The sequence below is a fragment of the Chlorocebus sabaeus genome, chromosome 23, assembly GCF_047675955.1.
Source record: "Chlorocebus sabaeus isolate Y175 chromosome 23, mChlSab1.0.hap1, whole genome shotgun sequence".
In the NCBI taxonomy this organism is placed as follows: domain Eukaryota; kingdom Metazoa; phylum Chordata; class Mammalia; order Primates; family Cercopithecidae; genus Chlorocebus; species Chlorocebus sabaeus.
The window spans coordinates 23,446,657-23,463,803 of record NC_132926.1 but is presented as its reverse complement, the minus strand read 5'-3'; the positions used below and the strand labels follow the sequence as shown (position 1 = coordinate 23,463,803).

At 37.7% G+C, this 17,147-nt stretch overlaps 1 protein-coding gene across 13 annotated transcripts in view; it reads right to left on the bottom strand.

The window, feature by feature from the left end:
• The window catches only part of EBF1 (EBF transcription factor 1), a 405,899-nt gene that overhangs the window by 63,585 nt on the left and 325,167 nt on the right, over positions 1–17,147 (bottom strand). The window lies entirely within an intron of this gene.

Below are 17,147 nucleotides of genomic sequence, written 5' to 3'. Positions count from 1 at the left end.
TCTTGATAGTTAGATGTCTTATTCTTTCTGCTTCTCCATCCTTCCCCCTCTATTCACCTTTATTGACACCAGGCATAAGCCTCTTGTTCCATGGAACTATTTTTTTTTTCTTTTAGAGTCAGAAATGGAGAGACAGATATTACAGAAACAACAATTTCAAGGATCTGCTACAATGACATGAATCAATGCTTATTGAAATTTCAGGAAGCTTGATCTGCTGAGAACATAGTCAGCTGGTACAGCTCATATTTCTAGATAATGATCACAGAGTGGCTGGGGGATGGGATAGGGAGAGTGAATCTTCTGGGCAAATGATAGCATAGCATGAGCACTGGGGAAAGTCCACAGATGCTTGGAAATAAAAACAAGTATACCCGGGTGATGCTGTGAGGGCTTACAGTGCTATCCATTTGCATACTGTACAAATTCTAAGGTACACATGGCTGTCTAAAGAAGTCCTCTAGCTCCTTTCATTGCACTGTACCAGATCATCCTCCCTATTTCTTTCTTAACACTTTTGCCAATCTGATTATCTTCTCTGCCTCTTGTGTATTGCCTTCCTTCTCTCACTGGAATATAGGTGTTTTGGGGACAAGAACCTCATCTTTCTGGGTCACAGAACATAGAAAATGCCTGGAACATAATACTATGCAAAATGTTTTAAATTGGAATTTGAATATTATTGCACCCTCCCCTCAAAAAAAAAAAAAAAAAGTGAGAGCAAAATATTCCTGTTTCTTCAATACTACTTGCAAGAGCATCTTAAAGTCTGAAAAGAACCTAGAATTTTTCGGGAATGAAATAGTCTGCCGTTTTAAGGCCTCACTGTGATGATAGTACATTGCCAAGTAGATTTGTTCTTTAAGACTTTAGAAATTATGGGTGAATTAATAAATTCACGTTTATCACAAATCAGAAATTCATGACTTATGAACTTGAATTTCGAAGTTTGAGGCCATATTTATTTAAATATTTCTCTCAGGAACCATCATAGTCCTGCCGAGTCCAAAAATTGTCTTAAAATGTAAAACAATGCCGCATTAAAGCAAACGCCAACATTTTCCGTGGCCCAACGTGGCATAAATGTATTGTTTTCAATTTAGTGACTTAACAAGAAATACAACAGCCAAGACAGGAATTCCTTCCAAACACGAGAACCCATTATATAAGATGAAGATCTGTTCGGCCCCTAAATGAACCACACAACATAGGAATTGTCATTAGCTACTGTAAGGCAATGAAGAACTTATAAAACCAGAGCCTATGTGTTATTAAGACCAGGCACGGTGGCTTTAAGGCAATATAGATTTCTGAGCTATTTATTTATTTATTATTATTATTGCAGGTCCCACTCTCCCAGCCGCAACTATTCCAACTCTGCAGGACCCATGTAACAAGGCGATAGTATCTAAGAAATAATGAGCGAAGGAATGCTGTTCTTTCTTTCAGAGCAATCTCAGGTGCGATCTTATACCGTAAAGGACTGGATCAATACTCCCAGCAGCAAGCCGCTCGATACCCCCTGAATTATTGCTTCATTTTTCTTCTTATTATAGATGAGTTGTGTTATTATTTTCCTCAAATCGATATTTTACAACCTTTTTTATCCGTTTCTCCATAAATTTTGTGATTACTTTAAACTGGGAATTCCGGTACACTAAATAAGATGCAGTATCTGAAAGGGACAGAATGTACTGACATGTTTTTTGTTTTTGCTTTTGTTTTACTCTTTTAGACACAATGCCTTGTTTAAAGCACGTCATAATCAATAGCCAAGGAAAAGTTTAACATAACCCTGTGCTTGCAAAATAAAAGTGCAAATCCTTTAAAATAGCAACAGCCCAAACAGCACAAAGCTGAAAAACACAAAAGGAGGCAGGATTGATCAGCACTTTGCATCTGAAATTTCATTCCTAATGCTTTTTCTCCCCTCAGTTAAAGGGCCAATGCAATTCCCTTAAATTGTTTCTCACAAAGGAGATAACTCTATGCACCTTGGAGAGATTTAATTGGCTTCTATAGCTGTCTCCTGCTAAGTGTTTAAAACATCAGCAAATCAAATCATGTAAACTCATATCCTGTTCTGCTGTCGGTTTGCTCCAAGCTTGATTATTTAGATGTTAACATTAGCAGCGCCTACACTCAACGAAAGAGATCAGGAATATACTCTCTCCCTGAGTTCCGGGATGACTTGAGTTAATTCTACGCTTCCTATGAAATAATGTGTGTTATTTGGCAGAGAATGCTCAGTGGTAACTAAATAATCATTACAGTGCAGCCAGTGGTAATTACATGGTAATTCACATTAACTTCATAATAAGCACTGTATTTTTCACTATATCCATCTGAGAATGAGGCAGAATCATAGTCTTTCATTTCTTTTTAATGCCACCCAAAATAAAAATAAAGTAAAATCATTTTAAGGGCAGGAGGACAAGGAGTATAATCCTGGTGAGTTAAGCTAGAGATTTCATTAAAGAAATACTTAAATCCATTAAGTCTAATTAGACATGACATCCCAGGATTCACAAACAGTAGCTCTAATAAACTCATTAAAATTTTTTGGTGATTTCTTCAGAAAATGGGAGAGTATTATATTATAGGCTATTTTATTACATTAAGGTTTTATAATTTTATATGGGCTCTTCTCTTTTTATGTAAAAGCCTATGGAACTTTATAAGAATAGTTCTACTTAAATCAATGAGTCTTAAACAACAATGTGCTTCTTGTAACATGTATTTAATAATGCAATAAACTATTCTAAGTAATACAGAATAAAATGGGGAGCACTTGATTCTGATTGGCTGAAAGATAGCAGGATATAGGGGCTCAATTCCTTGTAGCATTGCAGTGCACAATTTACACCCCAATCTCCATTTACATACATATTATTTAATTTGGGCAATTAGGAAATCCTGAAAGCACTTTCCTATTACCACCTGGATCCTTAGAAGGATTCACACCATAAATGCATCATATATAAATGTATAAAGCAGCCTTCTGAGAAGAAAGCAGTGGGAACAACTTTAATTGAATACTTATATTAGAGATTAAATTAGGTCTGTTTTTAAATGAGCTACCCTTAATTAGCTGCAGTTGGAAAAGGGGAATAGATATAATTTAGTTTTTACTCTACTCATTACCTGTAGCATCAATGGACAACTGATCCTTTTTGGCTTTTCACCAATAATTTAGTGCCTTTTCAGGAAGGCCTGAAAACAAAATCTTTTATTTGAATCCCAACACAAGCCCCAAATAAGGTTTAGAGCAGAAATCCCTTATGTAATACAATCTTGATTTTTTTTTTTTATGAATTGGGATATGCCACGGATACATTGAGTGATACCCTCCTCACCTCTAACTGCAGTACAAGCCTAACAACACTTTCTGGACTCATTCATCGTCAGCCAGTCAACCTGCCTGTTGGGCATCAAACAGTAACCAACACACTTCACTGAGCCAGGCACACAGCACAGATCTCTTCTCAGGCAGGTTTTAATCTTATCCCTGATGACCATCATCTTCCAAGTATTTCTCTCTCATTGGCCCTTGATGGTTTGCTTCTAAACCCACTAAGCAGATCACCAAATAAAGGCTTTTACATCTTATCTCCTTAAGGACCACCAAGGGACCGAGGCACAAAGGAGGGTCCACAGACATTTTGTGGCCAAGAGGCAATTTCACCAAAAGTCTCCACTGGGCATTAGATTACAAAAGTGCAGCAGGGACAGTATATTTGGGTGGACCCCACTAAGTCCTTCCCCAAATGGACCCAGGGAATATGATCCACCAGTTCCAATGAGGTCTTCCAACAATGTGCTGGTGTCCGACATGCCCTGCTCTTAAGCTGGGCTCCCACAAAAAGATGAGATAAAGGACATGCCCTTAAATTGCATAATTCCACTTCACCCACGGTGAAAATGGCACGTGGCTTTTCTGCGGGGCTTTGATTTACTCAGAGATCAAGAAAAGCCCCTTCCTTTTTGTCAACAGACAGAACAGCATGTAAACAGATCAGAATAATGATGTCCATGACACCCTTTATGTAAACATATCACAGATTGGAAGGCCCAACGAATTAAGCATCTATACCACCTCACCCTTTCCTTGAGAGTTTACTCAAAGATTCATGAACTTAGAGAATTTAAGAGAGTTTATTAAATGACCATGGTGATGTTTGCTGATTGATTTTCATATACATTCAAAAATTTTATGTCTTTATATATTTGCATACTTGGGAATTAGTCACAAAATAATTAGTAAATCCATTTATATGTGATCTGCTCTGGTTTTTTAAGCAAATTCATCCTGTGTTGGTTTGGGAAAGACCCTTCCCTTATCTAGGCCTCAGTTACCTCCTCTACAAAACGTTAGGATTGGTCCAGGCTATCTCTGAGGACCTTTCCATTTCTAAAACTCAGAATTACAGGACAATGTTCTCTTGGATACTATTTTGATAAGATCCACCATTAATCAGGCACTTACTATACGCCATACACTGTACTAAGCTTTTTATATGCATGACCTTATCAAATCCTCACAGCAGTCCTGTGATATATTCTCATTCCCATTTTGCAGATGAGAAAATGGAGTCTCAGAATAGTTAAGAAACTAGTAAGAATTGGGGCCAGGATTCAAATTGGGATCTGTCATGATTCTAGAGATCTATAGTCATACAGTTTCTTTATAACTAGTTGAATCTAAGGAAAATATACATAGTGTGGACACAAGCTCTTGGCTGATAGGTGGAAGAAAAGGAATCTGGTGTAAATATCTACCACTGAGGGACTTTAGCCAAGTCTCAAACTCTTTAAGCCTTGTTTTCACCATCTATAAAGACATCAATAACTTGGACAACTAGATTATCTTGAAGACTCACATCCCATATATTTATGGTCACATTTGTCAATCATTCCTTCACACATTTTTTATGCATTGATTTGACTAATATTTATTGTGTCTCACTCCATGCTGGGCATTGTGAATACATTGGTTGAGAAAGACAAGGAACCGCCTTCAGGAAGCTTATATTCTAGTGAGAGACACAGGCTACACACAATGAAGGAAAGAAATAATTCAGATTGTATCAGCTGGTGATAGTGCTGTCAATAAAATAAAAGAACTACATGTACTCAAAGTGTCAATGCTGGGGAGGTAGCTTGGGGTTCTAGAAACCCCCAGTCTAATTAGTGAATTATGTTCATAGAAAACTAAAAAGTGGAGTAAAACTGGGGTAAGTCCATTTAGTAGGTGTAAAAATCTAAGATATTGAAAGGTATAATCAACTACCTGGAGGAATACAGATCTGATATCAGACCCATCACTAGATGGCTTAAATGACCATAAATGAACCACTTCACTTCTTTCTACACCTCATTTTTACACCTGAAAATGGGGCTAAAAATACCTGTCTTTCCTCATAAAGAACAAAAAAGAACTGATGAATGAGAAAGGCTTGGTCAACTATAAAAAAGCATTTCAGTAAATTTACTTGTTTCTACAAACATTAAGATGAAGAAGAGACACATAGTGTCAGTAGTCAGGCCTGTACTCTGACCCCCAATATAGAACATTCCAGTAAGTCACAATTTTTTTTGCTTTGATGCTAGTAATTTTATTAAGGAAAATTTCTAAACCTTTAGATAACCCTCCTATGTCTTCTGAACTAACGAGTGCAAATGTTTCATTTTTCTAGTCTTACAAAAGTAGAGAATTATAAGCTTGCTGAAAACAGATTATTCAGAGACACCCCTTCATCTAAACCTCCCTACAAGCTCAAAGAGTCATCCTGGCCTCATTGACTATTTTAAAAATCAATTAAAACTAAAAGGAAATGATGAACGTGTGTAGAATGGGAAGGCCATATTCTGTGCAGATACTTAAATGTAAATATATTTTTGGCATTAAACAAAGATCTAAATTAACTCCATATTGAATGGGAGTTGGTGCTTCCTGCAGCTAACCACCGAGGTTGATCCCAGGTGGCTCTGCCTAGCAAGTGAGGCCTTCCACCCGTGATGTAAAGAAGTTAACCACAGTTGATGTTAACAGGAAAAAGATGAACAATTACATGTGCCAGGTCAAACAGCAGTGGGTATGAGGGGAAGTCTGCTCTTCTGTTGTTGTTTCTGCTCATGATTTAGGGAGTGCCAGTTTCTGTCTACCTCTCACCATTGAGAGATACTGCAGAAAACCTCAGGTCTGATATTAATGGGATGGTTTCCACCTGCACTTTCAGTACCTTGAATAATATGAGGTCCACGTAAAAGGGTGAGCATACTTTACTCAAGTCAAAAATACTATGTGGTACAGATAATTGAACTCACACCAAGGATTGCACAGGGCTGAGAACCCAGCAACAGGAAAGAAATGTCAACATGCTGAACTACATATGGGCAGATCCCCTGCCCTCCAAAAAAGTTCTCTCATTAAATATTTGAGTATTTTTAAATCTCTCCTTTGGCAAGATGCTTTCTCAATTATGTTACTTTAAATTGGTGGGGGCATGAAATAATCATCATCAATGGTGGTTTAATAATGTTTACAGAGGTGCAGGAGTCAGTCAAGACAAAAAAGAGTAGGAAGTTAATATAAATTTAGTAGCTTTTTAAGGAGACTGACCTCTCATCATTATAAATATTCCTCAAAACAAGCCTTTTAAATATCGGTTTTTAAAATATTGCTAATGGTTATGGCTTAGAAAAAAATTTCCAGTGAAAGCACCATGCATAGATTTAAAAAGAGGTGTATCACAAACAACTTAGAAGAGACTATAATGGGAGAAAAATGGCTCTGACTTTGATTTTAAAAAAAAAAATGGATGGAAAAAATGATTAGAAAAAGTTTGATTAATGGTGGAAACCCAAAATGCAGAAGTTATATTTGTAAATGTTGTAAATTATGTGATAGTAGATATGTACAAGTAACAAAACTTACATGTGATATACTGTAAGTAGACATTTGATAATATATTGTTATCTATAAATATGTATATGGTTAACTTGCCCTGGAAGCTCAAAACTTCACTAGAAAAAAGGGAGAACGCCTTATATTTAGAATCACACTATATTCTGGCATAAATGATGTTAAAAATTCTTTAAAAAGATATGGCTGTCCAATGATAGACGAATGAGGAAGCAAATTATGGTGCAGCCATCAGATGGACTATTATACACCCACTAAAATGCATTCAGGGAGAATTTGAACTAACAGAGGAAATGTTTAGTGTATAATATAAACAACAAAGCAGGATGCAAAACTATATAAACCTATTTTGACTCACTGATAAAAATGTAGGAGTATTATTTAGTACCTTCTTTGAATACCCTTGAATACTTCCAAATAGTTTATTGGCTTTGAAAATCAAATCATGTTACATCATACTAAAAAGATTAGAGGTTCAAAAGTTTACAGTGTTGCCTTACATTGGCAAGAATACATACACAGCTCGGTTCCTACCTTTATTGTTAATAGTTTTCCAATCCCTTACCAGAAATTTATAGTTGAGAAATGACAACACATCTTAAAGATTAAAGCCATGTGACAAATAGTTCATGTCCTTTAATAACCAAATCTCATGCCTTAGATTGTGAGAGCTTATCTGCCTCTTCCTTCTATATGGTTTCTATATTAGAAGTAAGTACTCAAAAACATTAACAGTGATTATCCCTGAGGGATAGAATAATGGATAATCATTATTTCATGCCTTTTTGTATTTTAAAAATCTTCCATATAAGTATGCATTATGTTCACAATTATATAATTTGGTTAAAATATTTAAGGCTCCAGTTCCTGTCAGAACTCAATGTGTCCTATAAATAACCACCCCCCCCCCCCATCACCAATAACCTAATTTCAGGGAATCAGGTAATTCCATAAATTAACAAGGTAAAGTAGCATGCCAGGAGGCCTACTCAGCGCAGGCTCTGGTACCCTTCACCAGGGTCCAAGTCCTGGCTCCTCCACTTACTAAATAACCCAGGAAGTCACTTCACCTGAGATTTTTGGTCTTAAAAATAGGCTAATAATAGAGCTTGTCTTTACAGATTCTCAGGGGTGACGCAGGGGGTGGGGGTGGGGGATTCGTTTACATTTAGCAACTGTAGAGAACAAGAAGACTGAGAGAAAAGATAGAGTTCGTGTGAAAAAAAAGGTGTGGAATAGGAGAGAACAACAGGAGAAAAGTCAACAAATGTCAAAAGCCCACTGAAGTGGAAAACCAGAAGAGCAGGGAGAGAAAGGAGGAACTCAAAGCTCTAGCAGGAAATGCTGCTAGCCACAGAGGATCAGAGAGGGACTTACATTTACCTACATTTTGTTACAATTTTGGATTTGATTACGTTTCAGATATCATTAGGGTTTTAGATGAGTTCCATTTTAACTTATAAAAAGCACAGCACGTGGTGTGTCCCGGGAAGCAGGGCAGCGTGATTATGGAATCCACTTACCTTGGAGGTTGTTCAGCTCGAAAACAGAAGCAGTGCCACACTATATAGCTAAATTCTTTTGGGAGTTGGTCCCAATCTCTCAGGACATCGCATCCTTGGAGCAACACACACCCACTCAGTTGGGGATGGCTGATAAATTTCAGATCCTGACCCCAGATAATCCATGTGTAGGACTTATTGACCCTGTGCTGTGGGTTTTTCAGAAAGAAAAAGAGAGGAGAACCCAAATTCCAGGTGGCTATGCTTTAACACGAAGATAATGATATATCTCATTATAAGGTTCTGCTGGGGCATAAGAGGATTATCAATGACTAAAAGTTGTTTTAAATTCATAACTCCCTAATATTTATGTATTTTCAAATGAAAAAACTATGATATAAGATGTAACTCTATTATGGTAATAAGTCAGATATATGCATAGGAAAAATATCGCAAAATATATATCATTAAACAATATTAATAGCTCATGTTTATTGAGTGTTTATGTTAGAAGAAACTGGTAGGAAGGTAGGCAATTTCAATAATATTTTAATTGTGTTTTATTGGTGCTTCCTAAATGATCTGAAATCAATATGTATAACTTTGCAATAAAGACTGAAAAACAAGAGTGAATGCCCTAGTGGGTTCCACGTCTCTCGGTTAACTTTAACAATGAACAGGACTGGCATCCACATCACTGCAAACATAGATAAGAAAAATGAATAATCCTCCATCAAACATTTGGAATACATCTTAGGAAAAGAGGAAAAGAAATTTAGAGTTCCGCTTCCTCCTCCTATTCCACAATATTAGAGGAAGTTTCAAGATATATAGTCAAAAGCTGAAGGGTTAATTTATCATGATGCTCGGTTTAAAAAAAAAAAAAAAAAAAGCTTGAATACTTCCAAGTAGTTTATTGGCTTTGAAAACCAAATCATGTTATACCATACTAAAAAGATTAGAGGTTCAAAACTTTACAGTGTTGCATTACATTGGCAAGAATACATACACAGCTCAGTTCCTACCTTTATTGTTAATAGCTTTCTAATCCCTTACCAGAAATTTATAGTTTAGAAATGGCAACACATCTTAAAGATTAAAGCCATGTGACAAATAGTTCATGTTCCTTAATAACCAAATCTCATGCCTTAGATTGGGCAAGCTTATCTGCCTCTTCCTACTATACAGTTTCATTGGTAGGAAATACTTTATATCCCTATTACATGAATGATGAATGGCACCGTTGGTTATGGTCTGTTATTTGCTTGGCTGTAGTCAATATGTTTTCTTTGGACAGGGATTTCTGTGATTTATCTCTCTCCTGGCCTTATCACTTATTAACTCTGGGTAGACAGGAAAAAGCCAAGGTTGTATATAAGGCCTCGTGGCTATTTAGACCTCTTTAATGGTCCTGTTATACTAGCTACTCAAGTCCTGATTACACTCCACTCCAAATAGGAAATAAGGGTCATATTTCTTGGAAAGTATATATGTAAAATATGCAAAATAATATGCTTCCTTCAGATCAGCTTTATTCTTTGCAGAAACGGCTCTCATTCTATAGCTGTCACAGAAGTACAATGGTTACTTTCAGTGACTTTTGTTGTTATTGTTGTTCCCATTATGGCACCAACAGTATTTAACTGTACAAATGCCAGCAGATTCAGAATCACCGATCACATCAGCATACATCTCATCAGGAAAAGTCATATTTTGTGGGGAAAAAAAAAAAAGCAGCTTGGGACCTACCCTTTGTATCACAAAAGCAAAAAGAATAAACACTCCCTCTGCCTTGAATTCTTTTCTTTGTGTGTAAATGGTTCATTTGGAGTAATATTTAAGACATGTGGACAGGAGCAGCCTGTGAATTTTTCTTTCTTGTTGGGTCTATTCCAATTAGGACACTGCTAAGGCAGAGCTGCTAGTCAAGTATTCATTACCCAGCCCTCTTTCGGCTGAATCCTAAGTGAAAACAATCTGACAAAAAAGAAAAACATTCTTGCCTTCCTTTCTCCAATTCTTCCTGAGTTTGCTGAGGCTTGTCTTTATAACAATTAACATATGTATAGAATATTACACTGAGCAAAATATTTTCATGGCCATTTTTTCATTGATACTCACAAGATCCTTGGGATGCACAGAAAATGATGGCCCTACCATTAAGTTGAGGAAGATGAAAATCTAGCAGCTTTAACCCCTCTGTCTCCCTCATCCCCACATCTAACCCATCTCAAAGTCCTTTCCGTTTTTCCTCTTAAATTCCTCTTGATTCCTCTCACTCCGTTCCATCTCCACTGATGGCCACCCAAATCAAAGCCAGCAAACCTCTTTCCCAGACTACTGCAACGACCTCATAAGAGGTCTTCCAAGATACATTCTGGTCTCCTGTGCTTCTTGAAGCCAGAGTTAGTTTGTTCCCAAAACGTAAACCTGGTCACATCCACCTGTCGTTTCAGACACTTCAAAGCCGTCCATTGTTCTTAAGGTAACAACCAAACTCCTCCCCATGGCTTATAAGGTTTTACGTACACGTATCCCTGCCTACTTCTCGCAGCCTTCTCTCTCACAGTTCTCCTCCTCCCTCTTGATTTGTCAGCCTCATGGCAATTCTTACAGTCTTCTAAGGTACCGTGTTTCCTTCCATCTAGCACCTTCTCATTTGCTCCCTCTGCTGGAAGACTCATTCCCCAACCCCATGCTACCCCCACCCTTCACTGATCGTTGGGTTAGCTCTTTGTCATCCTTCAAACTTCAGCTCATGTAATGTTTCCTGTAGAGAAATATCTCTAACTGATTGGTCAGGGCTCCTTTATTATGTGCTGATCAAAAGCACTATTTCTGTCTTTCTGGACACATACCAGGTTTGAAATAGTAAACTTATGAACATCCATTTTCCTCTTAGACTTTAAAATAAAGAAAACAGGGATTGTGTCTGGTTTTGCTCAACACTGTTTTAGGACTTGGCCTAGAACTGCTTTAGAACATTGCCTAGGACAGGCAATCCACAAACATTTGTGAGGTGAATGAATGAAGGAACAAAAGGAAGTGGTAAAATCAGAACAGGACACAGGTATTTTTATTCCTATTCTTAATGCCTAGAAAGAAACAATGTACTTAATCCTAATCAAAGCTGGCACATACATAACATCAAACTCTAATGACTAGTTTTTTGGATTTTCAAAAAAATATATACCCACTATCTGCTTTTCTCACTTACTTTTGGGGAGCACTCATACTGGACCAGGTACTCTCAGGATTGCATTACATACATTAACACTTTTACTCCTTGGATGAAGGTACTATTAAAATAGCTCCATTTTACAGAAAAGAAAATGAAAAGTATTTATAAGCCAAATCTCATTTTTTCATTTAAACAAACTATCTTCTATGAATGTAAAACTTCAAGTAGAAAGGGACAGATTCTTAATTAACAGCTCTTATTTACATTCCATATTATCCAGAGCACAAAAATCAGTGAAGACCCATTGATCCTGGGCAATATGTCAATCAATTATTAGCACCTATTGCAAGTAAAATGCTGAGCCAAATCGCTTCAACATAGTATATAAAATAAGATTGAGGAAGAGTTTCTCTTTCTTCATGAAGCTTGTGGACATTTTATGATTTGTCTATGAACAGAACAAGAGAGCTAAGGACAAAAGGAAGTGAATGATGAATGGGATGGTTTCAGCCCATGGAGCAAAAGAGATTCAAGGACAGAGACTCTCCCAGTCAATCAAGATGAGTTACAGGGAGTACCAAAGTCAGTTCCGGAGCGTAAGCAACTTGTCCTAGGTCTCATAGCTAGTGAGTAGCAAAGCTGGGATACAATGCAAGACTCATTGCTGTCAGTTCAGGGTTCAGTACACTATACCAAGGTGGTCTGAGAACACTTCAGAGAGATAAGAGTTTGAACTGGATCCTTCAGGTGAATCACCATATCCAAAGTAGCTAAAGTGAGCTGGAGGCACAGCAAGGAAACCGGTTTGACTGGAGCATCATAAGCCCTAGCCCCAGAGCACAGTGAGCCAAACATCGGGACTTGGGCTACATCTTACATACAGTGAGCAAAGAGGGAAGGTTTCTCTGCAGGGTAATGACATGAAAGTGGCTTTTCAGAAGTGTACTGTAATGAAGAATTTATGTAAGAAAAGACTAAATTGCAGGAGATCCATTAGGTGCAAACTCTCCACTTCTTCCCTAAAACTGATGACTTTGTTCAAGCCCAAAGTGGCAGCCTTCATTTTGCGGAGGAGGTTTCCAAGAATGAGAAACAGCTTTCTGGTGAAAACTCTGGAAGCTGGAGTTGAAGCTGATTATAACCTAAATACTTTTGAAGAGAGTTGGTGATAGGCCGTACTCCTGTTGCTAGGACCTCCAGAGGAGGGGCTGAGATAGAAATAAGAGAACAAGCATGTGTCGTTCTCTAAAAACGTTAACACCAGATAACATTAGCTGTGTGATGCATTCCTGTGAAAATTGTTTTAAGCAAATTATTACATTTACACTTATGCATTTCTTTTTCTAGCTACTTTGTTTACACTTTCCTCTCTTTATTTGGGGTTGATGGGTGTTGTTTCTTTAAACTGATGCCTATAGTTGTGTTACTAAAAATCCCAAAAGACATTTCTTAGATTTCTAGGAAGAGGACAAGGATGATAAACAATCCATGGAAAATAGTTATTCCTGGTAGGGGCTCAGAAACAAAGGAATGAATCATAGTGGGCACCATTTATTAATGGAAACTACTAGTATCTAGCCTCATGCTAAATATAGTTCCGTGATCCTAAAACTTTATATATGTTTCCCTGATCCTAAAAACAACCCCAGCAAGGTAATATTATTATTTCCTTATAAAGATAAGGTGACTGTGGTTTAGAGGCATCATATGATGTCCCAAGGATAACCTCTCTAGTAAATGGTAGATCTGAGAATTCGATCTATATCCATCATCTTGAACCTAAGCACTCAATCAGTACACGAGGTACTATCCCCTTAGGAGTGAGGGAGGAAAGGATAAGGGGAGTAAAGAAAAGAGAGAGGAAGGAGAAAAGGAGATAGGAGAGATGGGAGAGCAACAAGAAAATAAGAGGGATAGGGAGAAAGAAACGGAAAACTTAAAAGTCATAGTAAAAGCTGTCAAGTTCCACAGAGCATATGCAGACAAAATAGCCCCTCCTATGTGCAAAGCAATGTGTTATGCATTGGCAAGGGATGTGGAGTTATTTCGGGCACAAGGTACAAACAGGAAGTATTTCCACAAAGAATTCTCATTTTGAAGTTAGTTCACAGACGAATACACAGGAATGTGGGTTAGTCCTTCCACAGGAACAGGAAATTGGGTGAAAAATATTTAGAATTGGAGAAGTTAGTGGTAGAAAAGATCTGATAAGTGACCTAACCAGACATCTGAGTTGTTAGATGATCATTCATCAGGGTTTTCACCAACTTCTGGGGGGTCAGGTGGTGTACAGCTCTCAGGGTACGCCTAGGTTGCTCAGACTTTGCCCTGGTGGCCCATTCTTCCAATCATATATTCCCCGAGATACAGAGACCTCTCTTACAGAAAAATAACTAGAATGAAAGCAAAACATGCATTTGAAATTGGCCACTTCTCATCAGGAAAACCAACTACAAAACTTTGAGGAAGCAGCTAAAGGTGCCTAAGAGTCTTTTATTAGCTTCCAAAACTACTTAGGGCTTAGCAGGAGAGATCACGATTCTAAAGGATCCAAGTCACTTAAAGACATAACAACTTCAAGAAAACAAGCTGTGAGAATAATAAAGGTATTAGGGAGAGCCCTTACATGGCAGTGAGGTTACAGTGGATTTAATTCCCACTGGGCTGACTGACCAGAAACGATGATAGTGCTTTGAAATCAATCCTGTGATTAGATAGCATTTGTATTTCCTTCTCTTAGAAAGCATTTATTAAAAATTAAAGTCAGCCTTGCCCTACATTTACATAAGAATCACTGGACACAATAAAGTAAGATCTAGAAAGTGCTAGTGAGCTTTTCTGCTTCTAATCCAGTCAGGATTTACTTTCCAGAGTCTGTGACTCTGATTGGACAAACACAGGGGCATGGCACACTAGCAGCTGTGGATTCCTCGTGCGTCTCTGGTCTGAAGGACCAATGAGGGAGAGATGTATGCTGGCTTACCATCCTTACAAGTGGAGTCAGCTTGCAGGCAATCTGTGCTTCCTCAGATTCTTCCCTCCCCAAAAGGTCTGCCTTTATTAGTATAGATTAGGCCATGCTGTTCCTGCCTTTTTTCTTCTTTTTAATGTTATCGACTTTTAGAGACATTCATATCTACAAATGCCAACTCTCTCTTGCATACTTTAAAAACAGCAATAAGGCCTTAGTTTGAGGCGTTACTTTTCAGCTCAATAATATTTTTCAAGGGAAAAATTCCAAATGATATTTCACTAAGAAATAAGAGAGTTAGCTCACCCAATCCAGAAAACCAAGTCTCACATCTTGAAATACTATGGATGTTAAAGAAAATGAAGTGTGAACTTCTGTGGGTGGACAAAGGAGGGGTGCTGTACATTTACAATGATCCGAGCAGTTGTTTGGATACAAAGAACAGAGAGGTTTTATGAGCCATCTCTATACCCTTACTAGTAAGTGGTGACAGCAGAGGTAAACTGAGTGAATCACAGAGGCCAGTAGCCCCAGCCATGAACAAGTAACGCATGGTGGAGGCATTTAATGCTAATGATCAAAAGGTCCGTGCATAGGTCACCAATGAACACAGATTCCCTTTCGTTAGAAATGATGTGATGTCATAATAACTGTTAACAGCCAAGTAACTATACCAGAGGGGAAATCGTTGTGCCAATTTCTTCAGATTTTTATTTTTCCAATATGGGGAGAGGTTAGAACTCTCTCCTAGAATACTTTTTTTTTAAAAAAAAAAAAAAGGTTTCTTATCTGGTGCCCACAGTTTGAGGCCAGATCACCAGAAGCATTTTTTCATACCTTAAATTTCTCACAGATGTACACACGTGCATATGCGCCAACTTATTGCTCTTATCCTTAAGTACTTTTCTAGACTTGAAAATCTGACACTTTTATCTTAATTCCAGTGTGATATAGATTTTCTAAGATGTGATTTCTTAAATTGATGGCAATTTTTTTTTTTTTTTTTTTTTTTTTTTTTTTTTAGTGTTTAAAAAAACTCCAAATATTGATGGATCCCTAGCTCTTTTCTTTTGAGAACTTAAGTAATTTAATGAGGGTGGGTTTTTTTTTTTTTTTTTTTTCTAACTTTTATGGCCAGGTGGCTCTAGGGGATATTTTGTTGAAGACTGATTAAAAATAATTTCTTCTAAATGAGACCTGACCACAAAATGGAACCATTAATGGGCAGGGACGTTGTCACCAAAGCGGAAACCATGCCTGATTGCCTCCTGTACCTCCCACCACACAAGCATTTTCTTCTTTTTCTTCTCCTTTTCTTGTTCTTAATAGCTGAGTAAATAAGCAGCCAGCGAGGCCTAATGTTTTCGGCCAAAAACAGAGTCCAAACTTCTCAGAGAAAACATTTGGCCTCTGTGGTTTTGAAATATGTTCCAGAACACCGAGTTCAGTGGGGGAACATTGTGAAAAACTCCCATCCATTGGAATGATGCTGGGGAATGTTACAGTATCAGGAGTTTCAATTGGTCCTTTTCCTGCAGCCCCATAATGAGACTTGTAAAACACACACACACGCGCACGCGCGCACACACACACACACACTGCTATGTGGAAGTTCTCATGGGAAAAATGAATGGCAAGAAATCCTAGCTTTAAAAGAAACAGCTAATCTGCTAGTTTGATTGTTCTTCAAAACTTATGCTGAACCAATGAGCCTAATTAAAAACACTTGGCCTACTTCTATAAAGCATCATAGCTTTCTCTATGCTTCGTTTGTATACACCACAAAACTCCAGATAGACTATTATTTTTTCAAGTGCTCACTAACAAAGTGCTGACTTTGTTGGGATGGCTGAGCTAATTTCTTGAACTCAGTGTGAAACCTTAGCTAAACAAAATTGCGGTAATTTTCCTTAATTTGTAAAAGTGATTGGAGTGCAAACAAAATTTTCCTCTTGGGTCAATCCTATAATTTTCAATTAACTAAAACTAATCGTCAGGCAGGCACCAAACCTGCATTTTGTTTAAAGGGCTGGGAGGCATTTCCAAGGGTCAGGATGCATTAATTGTTTTTATAATTTCAAGGGAGAGAGAGAGAGAGAGAGAAACTGGGTGACTAAGAAGTACGTTTGGTTTTACTCCTAATATTGAAATACAAGGGAAAGATGCTCTGAAGTAAAATGTCACAGAAAAATAAAAGTCGTCCATTTAATTGTATTGTTATAATTACGATTTGTCAACTGTTATCCCATCACTGCTCTGTTATCTCTTTGTGTGAAAGCAACTTCCGTTCTGTACGTAGTCTGGCCTTGTGGTCTTTTACTGAATGGAAAAGGAAACCTGGGACCAGTTCGTGGAGACAGTTACCACTATCCAAGGATAACTGACACTAAGCAGAGGACCCAGAATTGCACTGCACCTGTGGTTCTTTGACAAGCAGCATCAGCCTCACCCGGGAGCTCTTAAGAACCACAGGATCTCAGGTTCTGCCTAGACTTACTGTAGCAGAATGTGAATTGTAAAAGATCCCTGGGTGTCTGGTTTGCACTTCACAATCTAGGGATCTCTTAG